Source organism: Echinops telfairi, unplaced genomic scaffold, assembly GCF_000313985.2.
Source record: "Echinops telfairi isolate 266 unplaced genomic scaffold, ASM31398v2 ScPeMD7_7458;HRSCAF=8496, whole genome shotgun sequence".
NCBI lineage: Eukaryota > Metazoa > Chordata > Mammalia > Afrosoricida > Tenrecidae > Echinops > Echinops telfairi.
Window position 1 is genome coordinate 18,279,504 of NW_022111358.1, and position 17,348 is coordinate 18,296,851.

Consider the following 17,348-nt stretch of genomic DNA (forward strand, 5'->3'; position numbering starts at 1 on the left):
TAGGAGCTCAGAAAGGGAGGGAGTCTATGTAACAGGGAGTCTGTTCGGCCTTCAGCTTTCCTTCGACTTCACGTTCCCAAAGTGGATTTGAAGTGACACATATCCTAGGATTGCGGGTCCAAAAGATGAAGCACCCACATGCAGCCCTGGTGGCATTACGGTTGCACCTTGGGCTGCTAACACCAAGGTCAGCAGTTCGAAACCACCAGCCACTTCTACAGAGAAAGAAGCGGCCTTCGGTTCCTGCACAGAGTCACAGTCTTGGAAACCCACCCGGGCAGCTTCCCCTGTTCTGTAGGGTTGCTGTGAGTCAGAACTGACTCAATGGAACTGAGTTTGGATTTATTTGAATTTGTTATGGTCAGTCAGGTTCCTGGGTAGCACAAAGCGCTTGTACTTCGCTACTGGTCTACAGGTTGGCCATCCACACGCACCCAGCAGTACTGAAGAAGAAAAGCCTTGGAATCTATATCCTCAAAGATGGCAGCCAAGAAAAGCTTGCTCTGCTCTGTAACATGTGGGTCAGATGCAACAATAGCTTTCATTTAGTCTTGGTTTTATGGTTCCCATTAGACTGGGAAAGTGACGGGTTGTACCCCCTGATGATGATTCCAGATGCCCATCATCACATGAAAGGTTCAGAAAAACCATGCAGCATAAACAAAACAACGAAAACACACGATCTATCTTCAACCCTTGCCTTTGACCTTGAGATGGCTTAGCACAGCAATGGCCTCAAACATGCTCGGCATTGTGAGAACCATGCAAGACCAGGAAGTCATTTTATTGCACTGGAATGGCTTGAGGGCTGCTAGGATGCATGAAACCATCCCACTGGCATTTCAAATGTCAGCAGGGTCACCTGTGGAGGGCAGGATTCAGTTAAGCATCAGGCCAGGAAGAAAGTCCTGGCACGCTACTGAAAATTAGTGGAAGCTGAGAGATCACAGCAGAACATGGTCCAGCCCACTTGCTTTGAGTACACCGTGGGGAAGGATGACTCACAATGGCAGCTCCCTGTTTGGTGATGATGGGGGCGGGCAAGAATGAGGAAGAGGCTTGGCATGATAGAGCAGGTGCAAAGATGGGCTGGGACACGCTGTTGAGTGTGAGGACGAGGCAGGAGCGGCAGGTGGCTCCTGCTGTTGCACAGAAGGTCCCTGTTAGCACTCCGTCATAAGGAACAGCAACAAGATGATGGTGACCATTGGGTGCGACCTACAACTTGACGTTGGAGATTGTTCCGGATGAAGCATCATATCTGAATCTCTATTCATTCAGGAGTCCAAGGACCAGAAGTTAGCACACTGTCACCTAGGGTTGACATAGAGCAATTGTATGTGGTGATAGAGTTGATAATGGGGCACGTTCACGTGGGCTCCAAATAATAATTTCATTCCAAAAGTTGAGTTTTTAAAGGAAAGAGATTTACTGGGGTTAATTTAATGCACGAACTGGGAAACACAGAGCAGAGAACCATCTACTAAGGGCTTCCTCGTTCCAATTTCTTGAAAGGGCACTCTCTTCTGCTCCTTCCCTCGGTGCCCTTCATCCTTCATACACTGCTAAAAGCATCCTGAACAGTGAACCCGCTGATCCCAGTCTCATCAGAACAGAACCCAGTTTACCTGAGACTCCAGCAACCTTGCAGGGCCGTTTTACTTAGTTACAACAAAGTGAGTGCGGGTCTGTACAGGAGGGATGGATGACATCATGCTACCCCCGCCCCAAAGCCCAGACATTCTCTCATGTTAAGTGCTGTTTGCATTCTCGATGAGGACAAATCTGCACATAGCAATGTCCTCAGTGATTACTCTGTGCGTATGATCAATTCCGCCAGGAGTTCATATGACAAAAACCCCAAGGAAAGCACGGCCCTCACTGGAAAGCACTGCCCAAGAAGTGGCTGAAGTATTAATAACCGTGAGAGGCTTCTGCGTGCCAACACGGCTTAAGTAGGAACACGAGGGTTGAGCTTAGCTTACCAATCAGATCACAGCTTGATTGGTGGGCGACCAAGATAAACAGCTCTCCCTCTCTGCTCTCACCTTCCTGTTGGCAAGCCACGCTGAGATCCGAGAGTCCTGTGATGTAGCCACCGCCACTGGACCTACAAGACGTTGCATCCACTGGCCTGTGACCTTCCTGCATCATTGCATGTGGTTGTGTGAGTCTGAAGAGGATGTATGGCCTAGAATCAGACTTATGGACTAATACCAGACTTATGAACTTTCTCTGGACTGGGCCGGGATGTTTGCTTGATATATAATTACTTTGTAATACAAAGCTCTCTCTTACAAACAGCTAGGGAGCGTCACTGGATTTGTTTCTCTAGTCAACTCGGCCTAACACAAGAAGGTACTTGAAAAAAATGTCCCGGCGTCTTAAAAACCACCCCATTCCCCACCCCCCATAAAAAAAGAGAGGGAGAGAGAAAGATATGTTAGCAGCAAGGATAAATTCAGGAGCTTAAGCACTTAAAAATAATACCAATATTGTACACAAAATATTTTCACATCTTTTGTCCTACTCATGAAAACATTGTGTACTTCAGCCTATAAAAGGCATATGCTTTCTCCAACAAATGTTATATTGGTCTTCCAACCTGGGAAGCATTGTGTCTGATTCCAGCAAATTCGTCCAGATGGAACGTTGGAGTCACCCACGTGTGGGCTTGTGCACCAGCCAGAAGAAGAAAACCCACTGGATAGGGATTCTGCGAAACACCCCTCCAACCTCCTTCCACAGGCCAGGTGGGCTGGGAGTCTCCAGCTTACACCTGGCTCCTGCTTCCAAGAGGCCAACTCAAGTCCAAGGTGAGATAACTTGCCAGATCTCTCAGGCCCCTGCAGGGAAACCCAAACTCCATCTGTGCTGCCCCAGAGGAGAGGCGTAGCATGGGCACAGAAACTCAGGGAGCGTGGGTGCAGGTGTGTGTTGATGGGACCCTTTCAGGCAAATACACAGCTGAATGGGGTCAGCGGGGACCAGTCAGCTGGAAGCTCTGCCAGCGAGTCTAAAGTAACACCTTTCACAGGTGAGAGAGCAGGACCAGTGGGCCATTTCAGCAGGACGGAGTAAAGGATCTACTTTTCAGCACTCTGAGAGGCTAATGGTAGGTCTAGTTCTGGGAAACTCCAACGTGGTTTTCTAGGAGTTAGCGGTGTTGCTTGTTTTGCTCAAGTAGTTGGAGGGTTGGGGTGCTGTCATTTAGGGGACCATTGCATGTTCTGACCAGGCAAGAGGCACTGTGCCCTAAGGGAATCCCTATTCCACATGAAGGGACTGATCTCAGGGAGTCTGTTTTTGACTCACACTGACCCCACGGCTGCTGCTGTGTTGACACTGAGTCAGTTCTGACTCATGGTGAGCCTGCGAACAACAGGACGAAGTACAGCCCAGTCCTAAGACAGCCTCATGATTGTTCTATACCTGAGCCCATGGTTGCAGCCATGGGACCAATCCCACTGAGGGCCTTCCTTCCACCTGAGCCAGTCTGTCCTTCCCCAGGGCCTGGTCCCTCTGGATAACATGCCCAAAATCCATGAGATGAAGGCTCACCATCCTTGCCTCTAAGGAGCATTCTGGCTGTACTCCTTCCAAGACAGATCTGTTTGTTTTTTTGACGGTGCATGGTACATTCTTCGTCAGTACCGTAATTCAAACACGTGGTTTTGCTTCGGTCTTCCTTATCCAATGTCCAACTTTCACCCATCAGAGTCGCGCTGCAGAGAGCAGAGCACTGTGCCTCTCTCCCTCAGACCTCTGGGTGGGTTCAAACTGTCAACCTTTCTGATAGGAGCCAAATGTGCATAACCATGGCACCACCAGGGTTCCACCTGCTGCAACAATGACCATGCAGGCACTATGTAACACGAGTGTGGAGGGTAAGGAGCCTGCTGATACAGGTGGAGGCAGTGTGGCTGGCTGCCCCAAGTTAGAAGTTCAAACCCACCCAGTGGCTCTGTGGAAGAAAAGTCCTGACCAAGTGTCTCTGCCCAGAAAACCCTAAGGGGTTCAGCTCAACTCTCTCACCTGGGACAGACTGGACAACAGCTGACCACAACACCACGTCACAAGAGCCAGAGCCTCGAGAGAAAATAGAACGTGAACTTGAGCGCTCCAATCTTTCCAGTGCACCCCATCCTCCACCTTCGGGCACCTACTCTGCCTTCTGGGCAGTGTTCTCCTGCCCAGGAGGCAGCGGTCCAAGCTCGAGCCTTCAGACACTCAAGTCTTGAGAAAGTGCTCCGAGTGCTTTGGGCCCCCCACCCTCACCCCACCCCCCACCCCCGTCGCATCTAGTATCTTCTGCAGTCCAGCTGGGTTCACAATACTGGGTGAAGCCCAGACGTTGACCTGGGGACCACAAGGAATGACTAGGTCTCGCTGCTTTGCTATAAATGGAGTTCTCTTAACTCCTTGTGTGCGTTGAATAGGTTCCAACTTATAACAAACACTCCGATCCTATGCATTCCCAAGCGCACATCCATCAAATCCTAACTTTAAACTTGAGTAAATAGATCTGTCTTACAAAGTCCAAGGTATTTATTACAGGGATCACCCACTTCAGGAATTTAAACAATGTTCAAACCAAGAGAAAAGTCCTGACCAGGGGTTTTAAACTTCATTCCCCTGCAGCCCCTCCAGCTGGCTAGCAGAGCCTGGCATGAAAGCCAACAAGGAGGGATACAGCCCCCCTCCCCCCAAACCCACTCTTGCCTCCCTCAGTCCCTGACTCCCAGCTTCTTTCACCCCTCTCGGCCCAACCACAGGGATTTGCATCATTTACCAAGAAAAACCAATGGGTTGGTGCCAAGCTGGCTGGAACCCCCCAGAAGACTCACAGCAGGGCGGTAAGAGCAATCCCCAACGCCCCTGCCACCCCACACGCTCTGCAAAAATCAAATAAATAGATTTAAATTAGAAGATCATAAAAAGGTATTTTCTGGTCTCTCCCGCCACGGCGCCCCTCCCCACGCTCTCTAATAATAGGCCATTAATCCTGGCCCTTTCAGAGTGTCTGAAGTGTGGTGTGTAAACTGGGGCTGCATCAATCAGAGTTGTGTGTCTAGTTCGCTCAAGCATTCCCTGTTGGCATAAAGAAAGGCTGGTTTGTCCGCTCCAGCCCAACTGCAGCCGAGATCCCCACTGATAGATCACCAAACGCATGAGGCTGGAAAGTCCTGCAGTGGGGCCGCAGAAGCAGGCCGAGTGGGGAGATTAGAGGGAGAGAGGGCTTGGGACGAGGGCCCGGAGGGCAGGGGCAAGCTGACAATGGACGGTCAGGGACTGTTCTAACCAGTGATGCTGGTAAGCGGGGACCTGGGTGGCACAGGCTGGCCGGCCAGGCTGACACTGCTTTCCTAAGATCCCGGTGAGCATCCACAGAGCTGGATGGAAGGTGCCCAGCCAATTCCCCCCACACCTCAACCTACCTCTGCAGAACGTAAGTCACAGAGCATTCACTTTGGGACACTGCTGGATTGGGGCAGTGGAGTACCAGGTGCCAATGGGTATAGGTGGCAGTGTCATCACTCCCAGTTCATTATGCCTGACAGTTCACATGTTCAGCTGCTGGCTAAAAGGCCGGCAGGTGGAGCCCACTCGGGGGCATCTTGGAAGGAAGGCCTGGTTCCCTGCTGTTGATAAAATCAGCCATTAGACAATCTACGGAACAGGGCTCGCCTCTGAGACACATGGGTAGAAATCCACTTGAGGGGCAACTGGCGCACTGGTAGGACACCATCAGTTGGCTGGAGGTCAAAGTTCCCACCCTGTTCTATCTTTAGCACCTTTTGAAGCTTAAAAATAGACTAAAATGAAATCAAATCCACTGCTATCGAGTCAGACCAATGGAGTTGGTTCTACGTCATAGCAACCCACACAGAGTAGAAATGCCCCTGTGAGTTTCCAAGACTGTAACTGGTGACAGCAATGGAAAGCCTCCTCTTTTCCCCACTGAGCGACTGGTGGGTTCGAACTGTTGGCCATGTGGTTAGCAACCCAATGTGTAGCCCCACAATGCTACCAGGGACGCCAAAGAAAAAGGAGATGGAACACATTTTGGCTCTTGCCTTGGGGAACTAACACGGACCTCAGTTTTCTTAGAGAATGCTGGGAGAAGGCGGTCTGGGTTGAAACAGTGTGAACACTTGTTTGACACAAATGTACAAGCAGATTTTCTTTCTCTTATTACTCTTGGACTCAAAGGTGGGTAGGGTGGTCAGGGCACCAGAGAGGAAATGAAGATATGCCGAGAGACGTTTAACTCCTTCCTCCTTCAAGAAAAAACAAAAGACATGCTTTCGCTTCGGGACCTGAGAGACTCACTCTGACCTGCGTGCAGCTCACCCACTCCTGAAGCTTAAGCTTGGCTCTCAAACAGGGGCACTCGGTCTCAGGGGAGGGAAGATGAAGAGGGAAGGGAAGAAGACCAGAGGAGGGCAAAGCAGTGGCACAGCAGGCTGAACACTGGGCTGCTAACCACAAAGCCAGCGGTTCAAACCCACCAGCTGCTCCCAAGAAGACAGATGTGACAGTTGGCCCCTGCCAAAGATGTATGGCCTCAGCCCCTATGGAGCGGCACTTCCCTGTCATAAAGGGTCCCTCTGAGTTGGAAGTGACTCCATGACAGTGGGTTTGGCAGGGGTCTACATGCTCCTAGAGACTGCCCAAATCTCAGCAGGGAACCGTCCCTTCATATACTCTGCTAACAGCAGGGTCAGCAGTTTGAAACCACCTTCTTCTCTGCGGGAGAAAGACAGGTTTTCTACTCCCATAAAGAGTTACACCCTCTGAAACCCACGTGCCCAGTTCTGCCTTGTCCTATAGCGTTTCTATGAGTCAGATCAATGCCGTGGCCCTGAGCTGGGTTTGGGTGGCATAATGGATTACACTTTGGACTGCAAGGAGCAAGATCAGCAGTTCAAGCTCACCAGCCAACCCCAGGCAGAAAGATGAGGCTTCCTGCTCCCCTGCAAATTGACAGTCTCAGAAACCCACAGAGGCAGTCTGCTGTGCCTTTAGGGTGGCTATGGTCAGAATGGCCCGGAGGGCAGTGAGCGAATACCAGGAATGAGCATCTGATGCCTTTGGCAGAAAGTCACCATGAGGAACGATGGTGAGAAGGGGTAGAAGCTATCTCGGGGTTGTGGGGAAAATCACAAGAAGGGGCAAGGCTCACCAGGGTATCAGCTCTGAACAGAGAGTCTTTTTAGCCATTCAGTGAACAGATCGCTCGCTTCAGAAGTCTGGGAGCCAACCTCAACCCCTCCTCCCCATTCAATCAGCTGTCCCTGGAGCCACTGTTCTGTCCACCGGGTAGGGATTGCAGGCAGCATCTGCTCCAGCATCCTTGGGGCTGCTGCTGTCAGAGTGCTCTGCAGAGAAGAGAAGCTCTCAGGGCTGAGTGGGCACCTGGTCTTTGAAGGGTGGTTGGCAAAGAGAAAACTCAGTGGGCATCAGCCTCTCTAGCCAGCCCAAGAGATGCCTGCCGGAGGAAGGTTAAAGAGGCCGCCAGTTTCCAGGAAGGGAACGCAGTCCCACCCCTCCCGGCCGAGCTGCCCACAATGTCAGCCTGACCCACGATTCTTGGAAGGCAGTCGCTGCAGCAGACAGCAAACACCCAGCAGCCTGGTCGATGGCTCAGTGAGACAGCTAGCTCTCTGGAGGGGTCTCTGCTTGTGCACCTCACTCCCGTCCTACCCTCAGACTCAGGGAGAGAGGAGGTTGCCTACTCTGATGAATAAGCATCCAGGGCAGGTGGTGGAGAAGCTTAGCAGCAGACCACAGAGATCTGTGTTTCTAAGCTTCCCAGACAGTTTATATCTAGGTTCATTCGCGTATCTTCTCTGCCCTTCTAGGCACTGTGCTAGGTGCTGGATCCACAGCGGTGAGCTAAAAGGCCCCTCATGCTTGCCCTCCTCGGGTTTGCATTCCAGGGCTGGAAAGTACCGAGACCTGTGGGGAAAGAGGAAGTGTCTGTGCAGGGCATCCCAGCGGTTAGGGAAGTCAGGGGGAGGAGCTTCATGGAAAAGGGAGCTTTGAGTGAAGGCTGAAAAACAGTGAGGGGATGAGCCAGCCACATCCTGGGGGAGAACAAATAGTGGGGGACATTGGAGGCAGGCAGGATACGCGAGTGCATGTATACGAGTGCGTATGCGTGCGTGCGTGCGTGCGTGCGTGCGTGCGTGCGTGCGTGCGTGTGTGTGTGTGTGTGTGTCCCCAGCATGGCCAGAACCCTGTGAGCCCTGGGAGAAGGAGACAGAGTTAGCAGAGGGTCTAGCAAGGATACCAACATCGAGGACACCCTTCTGAACCTGTGGTTCTCATAGAAACTCACTCCCCACCTGTCCTGGAGCCGAATCCAGTTGCACCGAGGGGGGCTGCTGGCGTATGCTCTCAGTACAGAGCACCCCTAACTGCTGGCAACCCTGGACCCGCACAGTCCTGAATTGCTGCAGCAGGCTTCCTGGACTGTAGCCTCCATGGGTGCAGATCGCTGGTCTTTTCTCCTGTGCTGCGGCACACCTGAGCTGGGGTTGCCCAGTGGATCCTGGTTCCCGGTGACCCACACAGAAGAGCAGAACTGCCCTCTGCAGCATATCACCAGGATTTCTTACAAGATACCTCTGACTCGACTCGATCGTCACCCTTTCCTCCCATTAGCAGCCAAGCCTATTCACCCTTAGCATCACCTGGGGGTTGAGGGCAAACAGAAATGTCGGGAACTAGGTGTGGTTTGCTAAGCGCCGAGTGCACTTGGCATTCTAGCTCTGGCCTGCTGATTACACGGAGCCCAGTCAGCCGGCTCCTGCCCTGTCAGGGTGCATCCATCACAGTGGTGGGATTAACAAGGAATCACACATCCAGCGCTTGCCAAGAGCAGGCCACAAATGCCATGGGGCGTTCCAGGGCAGGAGCTGTCCCCTCTCCGTCTGTGCAATTCCAGACATGGGTCTGACCTATACTGCCTCAAAGATAGCATGGGCAGGGCCAGCTGGAAAAGTGTTCCCCTCTCACGTACTATCAGGGAGCCCCAGGTGGACTCACCAGTCAAAGAGTTTGTTTCCAGCAGGAGGTCCTGTGCTCTTGCCTCCAAGTCGAAGGGGTTGACCTTCAGATGTTGAGTTGGCTCCCAGCATGCCCTGCCCATGGACTCTCACCACCACCTCCTAGCATTGACCTTGGAGGCTTCTGTGACCCCGGCCTCTTGAATCAGACTGAGCCTGTCATCTGGTTTGCTGCTTCCTCGTTCTGAGCCTGCTCCACACAGTTCTAGGATGCCTTTGCATTTAATTTGGCATGATCATTAAGAATCAGATAAAGGAGAATGCAGGAGGAAGCCACTGTTTATGTTAAGGATACCGAAGAAAGAAAGAAGATGCACAAGTTTCTAAGGGAATGGGGGCTATTATACCAATCTCCCTGAAATTAAAGAGGGTGGCATGATGTGAGGGATACAGCTTTTACATCAGACAGACGTATGCTCTGAGTGTCTTGATCAAGGGCAAAGACTCACTTAATCACATGAAGACTTGTTCTTCTCACTTGCAAACTAGGACAGGAGTGCTTCGCTTTCAGGACAGCAGAGAGCATAAAGTGAAATCATCCGTTTAAAACACCGTACATGTGATAAGAACATAGCAAACACGCAATTAACACAGGCTTTTTTTTTTTTTAATCATTGCTCTTCTGAAGAGTCCTAGTAATGGCAAGAGGGACCCTGAAGGCAGGGCTATATGCTGGGCTTTTAAGCACAGTGTCATAAATCCTAATCCCCCAGCTGCCCCAGGGGTGACAGACGGGCTTTCCACTCCCGTAAAGAGTTACAGTCTCAGAAACTCTACCCTATCCTGTAGGGTCACTGTGCATCAGAATCAACTCGACGACAGTGGGGATTGCTGAACGGTTTAGTAATGACAAGGACAAAAAGATGCTAAGGGCCACATTCTGGAAGGTCTTGATCAAGGAGGTTAAATTGCAACATGACAGACAGCAAACCCAGGGCAGAGACCCTCCTGGGTTGCCTTGCTGGCTCACCCTGCTGTCCAGGAGTTCCCTCATAAGTTCTCGGGGTCCATGCATGTCTGGGTAATGTTTCCATGTCAATGGCCAGTTGGCCATCTTTGTTCTGTGCCTGGATGCACCTCCCAGGTCTGGGTGAAGATTCCGACTCAAAGGGTGCTGCCCCAACTGCTGACAGCCTCTCATTCCAGAGCCCGGGGCCACCTCGCTCGGGAAGCCAAGAGGAAGGAAATCACTCTTCCTTGGCAGTTTGCACAAAGCAAGAATGCCAGTCCCTGGCCTTTGGATTCTTTCCTCTTCTGTTCCCCCACGCTGTTTATGGAAAATGAATCATGCGACTAGTTTACACACAGATGCTGAGGCCTTTGGGGAATAAACTGCAGGACTTCACGGGACGCCGCTGGCTGCTCATGACTCTCGCTGCTCTCGTCCAGGCGGATGGCTGGTGGGGAAAGTGCTGCCTGGGTTGAGGTGGTCCTTAGGTGCCAGGGGAAAACACAGCCTCCCAGACTGTCCCGGGCTTAATTAACACTGGAGACAGGATTCCCGCCTGCACATTCTTACCTCCCTCTCCCTCTCCTTCCTGCGGATGGGGGTGGGGAGAGAAAGAACAAAGGCCAGGAGGGATAGCGAGAAGACAATGCCCAGAGTGCCACCTCACGGGAAGCCTGGTTTCCATCCCCATCTAGTCCAAAGGCTGCGCTTACAAGCAGCTCTTTCTAGCGTCTTCTGTCAACATGAAAGGAGCCTTGGTGGTGCTGAGGGTCAAGCATGGGGCCAATAACCACAAGGCTGGCTCGAGTTCAAACCCACCAGCCTCTCCTAGGAAGAATGATGAGGTTGTCTGCCACTGAGAGGGTTTACAGCCTAGGAAACCCTATCGGGGAGGGGTCTCCATGTGTAGGAATTGACTGACAACAGTGGATGGTATGTCAGCACGAAGACATGGGGTGGGGGGTGTCAGGATGGCATGGTGCGTGTCTGAGTGATGGAGTTCAGCTGTAACACAAAGACCACAAGGGAGTGGCCTTAACGGATAGAAATTGATCTTGCGTCGTTTAGACGGTATGGCGTCTGAATCCAGGTCACGAGCTGTAGAGGCCTCTGCCCACTCTTGCTAGGAATAGGTGAGGGCTTGTCTCGCCTTCTAGAGTGTTCTCCTGGGTCTTTCTTGGAGATCTCCAGGTGGCATCTATCTTTCTTCCATCCATGCATGCTTCCTTCCACATCCGATCTGCTCGGTTGACACCTCTGCAGAGAACGCATTTAAGATACATCCATGAGGTGGTCGGTTGACTGAACAAAGAATAGGGATCTAGGGGCCAGGACTCCAACACGTATTCGTGAGGACATGGCTCCATCCGCAAGAGCAGGTAACTAGAGCTATGATCTTTTATGTCATTTCACAAAGACCTTTCTTAAATCTCTACACACCTTTCACGATCGACACCCTCCCTCCCAAGACGTATCTCTATTTCTTACAGTTCTTGTAACGATTTCCATGATGACAGGCCACAGACACATCATGATTAATCATTAGACATTTCAGTAGGTACATCTGTGGGGTTAGGATCTTTGGACAGAATTCCTCTTTGGATCCAGCACCATCTGGAAGATACAGACGTTCAATAGATGAATAGGCGCCTTTATTATCCATTATCTTCTTCGATCCCTGAGAGGATTTCTTGAGCATCCTTCCACTTTGGTCCTGCAAGATGGAGTTAGCAAGTCCAGGGATCTCTGAGTCTCAGAAGAGGAGCTTGCAAGATCTCTTCTCTTTGGCGTGGCTGACACTGATTCATCTGGGTTTGCAGAAAGACCCAATCGGGACCTGGCTTCTGTTAACCTGCAGGCTGAGCTCCCTGATGGATGATTAGATCGATGCAAATGAGCACAACATCTCTTATTTGAATGATGGAGCCTGGCTCGTGGAGAGAGGCAGCTTGCTGCTTCCCCAGGACAAGTATCTTCAAGTTAAGCCCCAAGGCTGCCAACAGGGCACATCCTCTCTGACATCAGGACAGCTCCTATCACCAGCAAGCTGATTTGTTACCATCCCCTGCAGCTGAGCCCTAGCATAGCGTGACAGTGTCCCTGGTGGTTGTGTGGAGGCTCTCCGGAAGCTCTTTTCTGGCTGATTCTGCACTTTCCTCAGAGTTTGTGCTCATTCTATTACACTCCCTGTCACCCCTCCTCATCTTGATGGCTGCACTACCTCTTACTTCATAAAGGTCGTTGGGCCAGCTTTAGACTCAGAGGAGAATTACGTTGTTAGGTTTCCTGGGCTGTAATCTTGATAGAAAGCATCCTGGCGCTGCTGTTGGGTTAAGCATCAGGCTACTAAGTGCTGGGTCAGTGGTTTAAACCCACCAGGTGCTGCTTGGAAGAAAGATGAGCCATCTGCTCCACAACCTTGGGGATCCCAGAAAGGGGCCTCAAATGGACTCCGTGGCAGCAGGTATATCTTTCTGGGAAGAAGCAGGGGTGACTCAGTGGTGATGCACTCGTCCTCTTATCGCAAGGTCAGTGGTTCGCACCCTCCAGCTACTCCAAGGGAAAAAGATGTGGCAGTTGGCTTCTGCAAAGATGACAGCCTTGGAAACTACTCGATGGCGGGTTTGGCTTTAACCTTGATGGGAGCAGGTCTCCAGGTCTGCAGTCCACAGAGACACTGCTGGGTTCGAGCCACCAGTCAAGCTTTTAGTTAGGAGCCGGTCACTTAGCCATTTCATGAAGAAATTAGACACCCCCACCCCCAGCCCCAAGATAAACTGCCATCTCTCTCCCTTTCACCTTGCTCCTGCCAGGTGGGCAAACTCCCCTGCCCCTGCCCCTGCCCCTGCCCCTCTCCTCATTCCTTTTGCTGTGAAGGAGACTAGGCCCCTTCCTCTGATATAAGACCAAACCTGCAGCGAGATTCTGGATGTTGTTATGCCTTTGCCCCTCTTCAAGAGCCCTGGTGATGCTGTTGGTAAGGAGTTAGGTTGCTCACCACAAGGTCAGCAGTTCAAGTCCACCAGCTTCTCCAAGGGAGAAAGAGAAAGCTGTCTGCTCCCACAAACCCTACCTGCCAGGAGTTGTGACCATTGGCATTTCCAAATCCTGCATCTTCTGGATCATTCAAGCATGCACTGTCACTGCCAAGTTGAAACAACAGCAAAGCAGAGACCACTTTCCCACCAAGGTAAGCAACTGCTACATCATTCTTCACAGTTGGAAACAATGGGCTAATCCTGCCTTCTGCACTTACCCCTTCACTCCTTGCAGGCCTCCAAATAGGCCTCTGCCCCTTTAGGGATACAGTTGCTCTGACGAGGGTACAGCTAAGATTCACCTACACATAAACGGAGAGCAGCTTGCATCTAACCATCCAAGGAATGATGATAGCGTGGTCAAGGGCAGTCGCAGTGGAGGGGTGAGAAGTGGAGGGATTCTGGAGCTGGAGACAGCTTACGCTAGATACTGGCTCTGTGAGAGGGAGGGGGCGACCCAATCCAGGTCTGAAACCTAAGAGAGAGGATGGCGGAAGGGAGAAGTCACACCACATGCTGGCAAGGGGTCTTATCAGAACAGATTTATCCACAAGTTGCATGAGATACACAGTTGCGGACATCTCTTAAAAAAAAAACAAAACATGGCCAAGTCAAAATAAAACAACAACAAGCAAAACAACAGCTAGTGCGTTTTGAGGCTCGTGGATAGTCTCCATACAACAATTATCCAAAATGTTAAATTAGTCTTGCAATGGATAACCACGCGATAGTGACAGAAATATAGTGCATATGAATTTAAGACAGCTAATGAAAAAATAATTAGCAATATCTAATTAAGTTAGGTAGCAATAGTCATGGGGTACAAGGTGCCAAGGCCTGGCAGACAATGGTGACAGGTCTGCAACTCGCCTCAGTTCAACAGGGATTTATCTGGTCCGCTTTTCCTTCTGAGCATTCCTGGTGATGTTATCTGTCCTCGGGAGAAAGATGGGGCTTTCTGTCCTGAAAAGAGTTACCGTCTCAGAAACGCACAGGGCAAACTCTTCCCTGCCCTCTTGGGCAGCTATCCATCAGAATCGACTAGACGGCAGCAAATGTTTTGTTTTGTTTTATTTTTTTCCTTTCTGAGTATGTGGAAGGCTGTACGTTGTAGGCTCACTAGTGTTAGATTAGACCATATGATTAATGGCCAATGGGCTATGGATAGAAATGACAAGGTCATTTCTGGGCTGATATGAGACCCTCCACTCTCTCCCCATTCCCCTGCTGTAGCTCAGAAAGGTCTATACATCCCAGAAAGCACAGCTGCAGATGGAGAAGACTCCATCTACCTGGGTCCCTGAATGGGGCAGAGTGGCTGTGTGCCTGCAGTGGTGATACAGCCTGGGTGGAAATAAACGCAAGTCATGCAAAGGCACTGAGCTTGTTGGCTGATACATCACCAGAGTGGAGTTTACCCAAAGAGAGGAAACAAAGGTACAGAGAACTTACTTAACTTACCCAGAGGCCCTCGAAGTGAGTAGAAGAGGCGCTGGGCTCCAACGTTCATAGTACATTACCATACCATGCCAGCTTCCTTAATTATGAGAAATTCTCGGCATAAAGTTGGCTCGCATATGTGTTTAATTTCATCTTGATAATTATGACTGGTACCTTTATAGCATTTGAGCCAAGGTTCTGAAAGTTCTATAAATATCGCTTTCCTCAGTTAACCCTCACACTAGTAAGTCCACTAGTCGGTCTCTCTCCATCGGTTTGTTTCTTCGCTGGCGCACAGCTGGATTTCTCGCACGTGCTAGGCACTCTGTTAGTTGCTGGGTAACCAGCAGTGGCTGACCCGAGGACCAGAGAGATGACGCTCACAAGAAAGCACCAGCATTTGAATACTGCCGTTTGTTTATAAATTCCAGGAGGTTATAGTCTAGTGGAGAGCGAAGAGAGTTCCAGAAACACCATTAAACAGAGCAGTAAAGGAGGTCATCAGAGAGGTGGCATCTAATATGTCCTCCACATATGCTTATAAGTGAATAGGGGGAAAAATGCTACGGGGATTCAGAAATGGAGGATCCCTTCCAGGTGGGGTTCTTTGCAAGGGTTACATGAGAGATGAGAGATCACCTGAGCTTCATAAGATGACTAGAATTTTGATTGGAGATGCTATAGGGAAAGGGACCCGGTGTGCTCACAGTGTCTCTGGCAAAGGAGACATTACCTGTTGGCTCCAGTGTGGGATTCTTGCTGAGCTCAGTGGGAGTGGTGACGGACAGAGCCTGCAGAACTGTGCAATGGGAGGGCCGAACGTGACCTTAGAGATCATCCCATCAGGGGGGTCAGAGGACTTGGACCATCCCTGGAGAAGATGCCTCTGAAACCTCACTGGTGCTCAGCGGGGGAAAGCCGGTGGTTGCCTGGCGGCAAATTCCATGGGCACTATAGGAAATTGGTATGCTTTGGTGCTGTTGAGCTAGCAGGGGCCATCCGGGTCAATCTCTTCTTAGGGAACAAAGATCCAGAGAGGGGAAGCAACTCTTCCAAGGTCACACAGCTAGACGGAGGCACAACTACAACTTGAACAAAGACCACCCAGGTTCTCCTCTTGTCCTTTGCCCCTTCACACTGGGTCCCCAACTGGGAAAGACTCAGTTCAGTTAAGCTGCTGTGTAGGGGTGAAGAGGAGTCCTTGTGGAGGAGTGCTTACACATTGGACTGGTCACCACAAGGTCAGCAGTTCAAAACCACCAGCCGCTTCTTGGGAGAAAGATGAGACTTTCTGTTCCTGTAAAAACACTGCCATCTCTGAAACCCACAGGGTCAGTTCTACCCTGGCCTACAGGGTCACACTGGGTCGGGATGGACTCCATGGCCGTGAGCAGGTGCGAAGAGGAGAGTTTGGAAACTTGTAAGCAGGGAGACAGCACTGGACTGACGGCCCCAGTGTGCTGTGCTAGGCAGATTGACTTGTGGAGAGCAGAGGGGCCGGGGAAGGGTTTAGTGGCTTCCAAAGACAAATGAGTGGTTCTATGTTGGGCCTGCTAACTATAAGGAGAGCAGTTCGAAACCAGCAGCCACTCTGAAGAAGAAAGATGATGTTTTCTATGCTCATGAAAGTTACAGTCTCGGAAACCCACAAGGGCAACCTTGCTCCATCGGGTCATTCTGAATCAGAATTGTCTGGCGTTTTGAGTAGTAGAAAAAGCCAGGTGCCAGGCATCAGTTCTGACTCAGGGTGACTCCATACATTGCAGAGGTGCACTATACCCCCTCAGGGGGTTCAAGGCTGTGACTGCTGGAAAGATTTCCAGGCCTTTCTCTCGAGGCACCCCTGGGTGGGTTTGAACCCCCATCCCTACTGTTAGTAGTTGAGCGCCGTGCCGCATCATCGCCAGCACCACCCAGGGACTCCTGTTTGTGGTTGGGGTGTGCTGGAGGGCAGCGGAGGTAAAAGGGTGGGGTGAGCATGATTTCGACAGCGGAAAAGAATTCTCATTGTTATTTACAATACTGACAACTCTGTTCATAAACAGATCACCCTTTTGGAACGTGATGTTGAAAAGAACATTTCCCCCACAAAGCCAGAGTAATCCCGCATTTAAACAATCCTGGATGCGGTATTCCCAGCTGAAGTTGGCTCTTTCCCAGAGTGCTGAACACCCATATGAAAGCTTAAAAAACAATAATGAATCCAACATCTGAATGTTTGGTCTATATGACCCCCAGCATCCCACACATCTGATTCGCGGGCCACAGGCAGCCATGGGATGCTGCCTGCTGGCACAGACATTTTATCGACCCTGCTAGCACTCTGAACAGTTGGGTGTGTGGAACATAGTTTCCAGAGAACACGCATTTATACCTTGGGGGCATGTACCCTTCACTGGACAAGGAGATGACACGCAGGAAACGCCCTCCCTCCTTCGAATACAATCCTGCCGGGAAGAGCAAGAGGGTCAAACAAAGGATTTGCCCCAGGGGGCTGATGGAACAGCAGGTATAATGGCACAGAACACTCTCTGAGTGGTTTGCCAAAAGGCACCTGTAATTGCACCACAGGCTAGAAAGTTTGAGTGCCGTGATGGAGGAGAGAGAGAGAGAGAGAGATGGATGCAGTGTGACCTTGAGGAATCTCCATTTGGCTTTACTCATCCTGAAAAAGCCCAAAAGGTGGCCAGGGGCAGGGTGGGGAAGGTCAGCTTTCATTCTATGGATCGGCAACTGACCAAGTTCAGGGAGCAACTTGAGCCAACCCATTCCACCTGACCAAATACAGCTCGGTGGGCTTGGAAACACTGAGCTTTCCCAAGGCCACCTAGCTAGCACATGGTGGAG